The sequence below is a fragment of the Palaemon carinicauda genome, chromosome 7 (assembly GCF_036898095.1).
Source record: "Palaemon carinicauda isolate YSFRI2023 chromosome 7, ASM3689809v2, whole genome shotgun sequence".
Classification (NCBI taxonomy): domain Eukaryota; kingdom Metazoa; phylum Arthropoda; class Malacostraca; order Decapoda; family Palaemonidae; genus Palaemon; species Palaemon carinicauda.
Window position 1 is genome coordinate 127086961 of NC_090731.1, and position 3990 is coordinate 127090950.

The following is a 3990-nucleotide window of genomic DNA, read 5'->3' on the forward strand; positions in this document are numbered from 1 at the left end:
AGCCATGAAAATGATTTGTTTGAAGTGTGGGGGGTGGCACCATCCTACTGGAACTACTGGAGGACCCTGACGACTCCTTTCTGTCGACCAAGTGCTGTCCAGAACTTACCAAGCACCTGGACATATCACTCGGTGTTGATTGTCACAAAACGCTCGTCATTCTCGAACCAGAATGGTCCAATGATACCAAGTTTGGAGATGGTGACCTAGGCAGTGCACTTCACACGAGTGTAATGGCCTTTGCAAACAGTACCCATGGGGTGTGCTACCCCAAAAGATATTGTTCTTTGAGTTCACGTGACCTGACAACAGAAAATATGCTTGGTCCGAAAACCAGACATTGTCAAGGAAGTCTGGCACAGCATCAATCTTGTCGCAAAACCATTGGCATATGATCACTCCCCTTCCTCATGTCGTCAGCTGTAAGCTTGTGTTTAATCTGTATCCTGTGTGGATACAAGTGGAGATCTGCGTACAAAATTCTCCGTTCGGACTCCCGATTGATTCGAAGCTCCTGACTTCGCCGTCGCACAAACTTGCTTGGGCTGTGGACAACAGAGTCGTCCAGAGTGCAATTGCCTGTTAGTGTCTTTACAATTGAGGCTATGCAGTCCATGGGTTCTGAATCTGTAGATCATTGAGTGAACAGGAATTTCTTGACATCTGAACTGTTCTCTGAATTACAATTGAGCTGCGTGGATAGACTTTAACCGAAAATATGCCTCAACTATAAATGTCTTTTCATCAGTAGTCCATCAGCATCTCGAAGGTCGAATTTGGTAGTCTTAGAACATTAATTTTTCTTGATAAATCTGAAAAATAAAACGAATTGATTATTTATTTCAAAAATTATTCAAGTTTAGGCTTTGACCGTTTTTTGTGTCACCCTGTGATTGTAATAATCATAGTGTTAATAGTAATGTTATTAAGTATTCAATACTTGAAGGAAAATTGCATTTAATATTATCTAAAAAGAGAAAGGTCAAACTCTTATATAGGAATTCAAGGAAACATAATATCCATAACATGTTTACTTATTAACTTGATATAGCCAAGCAAAAGTCTTTTCCGGGGCAACAAGACCCAGCTGACATTACTCGTTATGATGCAGAATCGCATTATAGGAAATATTGCATAAACATTATCAAGGATGATTTGCTTATTTGTACTGAACTCGCACTTCAAATATTTATTTTTTAATTTTTTTTTATCAAAATGATCATTACAACATTTTTATGTTTATTATACTTACTGTATTTTGATCTTTTAGCAACAAAAGAGAGAAAAGTGTACCTTTGATCCTTGCCACACCTGCCAGGCAACGATCCCTCTCAGCAGGTGGTCGTTTTGATCGTAGGTCACGAGTCACGAGGCTTATGCTTTGTCTTTGTTGTAAGATTTGTAGAACACTATAAGAAGGAAATAAACAGGAAAAAGCCTATAGTATTTCGTTAAAGCTATATGACTACTCTATTGTCATAGGTATTTTTCAGTAGATATATAGTTAAACCGTTCAGATATCAAAAAGGTTACACGTAGTATACCAAGATTGCAAGGAATATATATATACATACATACATACATACATACATACATATATATATATATATATATATGTGTGTGTAAAGACATACATACACACAAACACACCAATATATTTGTATATATATATATATATATATATAGATATAATTTTTATATATAAATATATATATATATATATATACATATATATATATATATATATATATGTATATATATACCTTCCTTTCATTAGAAGGGGCTAGCGTTCGATCCCAAGTATGAGGTAGAAATTTATTTTTATTTGAACACGATGTTGTGTTGATATTCATCCATATATATGTATATATATATATATATATATATGTGTGTGTGTGTGTGTGTGTGCAAAATATGCAAAATAAATAAGTAACTTTTGAGCAATATTCTTAGTATGTCTTTTGTATATGTAGCATATAATTACCAAAGTTTCCAGTGATCAGGGTATTGTTGAGCAGATTTTGAATATTCCTTTATAGGTATCTCATATTTTAAACGCATCATGGGTAAGTTGGAGTAACGTAGCAAGCATTCATATATTTTGGTCATTTGTCCATTGCCTGAAGTTAGAGGAACACATTTACAAAAAATAACGGAATTAACATTACTGTTATTCAGGATGTGCATATTCAAGAGTTATTATGTTAATTATCGTAAGTGACCAAATATCGGAAATTAAACGAGAATACAAAGGGTGATAGAACCACTAAAAAAAGATTAAATGAACCTTTTTTTTTTAAAGTGAAAGCTAGCTTGTTGCGCCTTGACCAAAGTTTCTGTAACTGCAAAGTTGATAAACCAAGTTTTGATGTTCGTGAATCGAATAAAAAGGGTGAGATTATCGGGACATCCATAAATCTTACTCCTACTTGATGGGTCTCTCTCTCTCTCTCTCTCTCTCTCTCTCTCTCTCTCCTCTCTCTCTCTCTATCTGTGTGTGTGTGTGTGGAAAAGATCCTCTTCGGATGTATACATATCTAGAGAAAGTAATTACAAAGAGAGAACGTAATAGTTAAATGTAATTTAAGTACTACAAAATAGGTACATGGTGAGGATGGCTGCCGAAAATTACGATTATTATCGCTTGCAAAGGCGGAGGTAACTTAAGGGATGCGCCTACAGAAGGATCTATGTTAAGATATTGATGGTTTGGATTCTATACTATCAATATTTTAGCTACCCCTCTTTCATATAACCACACAAAAGAACAAGATTATTTTACAAAATATTGATAGTAATCGATACAAAAGACAGTAATCTCCTCAACAATCATTTCATTTAAGCACGACATGGGGTAATTGCATTGTATCACTGCACCTTCCAGTTCAACTCTTAGATATCTTCCGTTTTTTTCGTAGTGGTGTTTTAAACATAGCTCCAACAAAAGTCTTCACAAATAGGTCTACCACTCACCTACTCAAGAGCTGTTTTATGTAAGTCCCTTCTGCTAAGACCAGGATGTTTTACTAATGACTATTTTCGTTGAATCACTATTCGACAAGCAGTCAAATAAAAAAGGGAGACACATAGGCTTATGAGCAAAGATAAAAGGTGACAATCATTTATCTTCCGCTACAAATTTTGATTCCCATGTGTTCTCAATCGAGTTTCTGTAAAAGAAAAAAGAAAGAAAGAAAGAAAAAAAATGGTTCGCGCCCCGGCACCCAAGTACACATCTGGGCAGATATCTATGGAGGTGTTTGTGCAGCAACGCCCCAGGACGAAAGTTTTTAAATTCCAGAATTTGAGCTGCAAATGGTGGTTCCGGTTGGCGGGTGGTTTATAAGGTCTTTATAGAAATACCCTGGAAGCCATTTTAAGTGTACCGCCACATAAACGGAATATTACGTCGATTTATGAAGACACCTTGAACTCTTAAGGCCATCTCAAGCATGGGACAATTAATGTAAATGTCCTCCGTTGTGCATAACGATATGCAAATGAGATATTCATTAGCATAAAAATTCGTCCTCTAGATTTTAGTGGTCATCTGTTACCGCTCCCTATCCTCTGCCACCTTCCCTCTCGACAAAAGCAGTCGTACACACTTACACATTAGGTTTTTCCTCCTTCTCTTTCCTTATTCTTATCCTTACTCTTATAGACCTTGCTCTTATCATAATGAAGTGTTAATGAGACGAGGTGTTATTGCCTAAGAAGAGAGGATCTTTGGGCGACAATACCCCCTTGTGGCTCGAGGCCAAGATTCAACTTTTTATCAATTTTCGTTATGTCTGAGGGTATATATATATATATATATATATATATGTGTGTGTGTGTGTGTGTGTGTGTGCGTGTGTCTTATAATGCATTATAGAAAACGACCACAAATACGAAATAAATTCACTTTGCATTACAAGTGGGATATGAATTTTTTTTTTTCATCCTTTCCATGCAAGGGCTCATTGCGAAAAAAGAAAACTAAAAAAC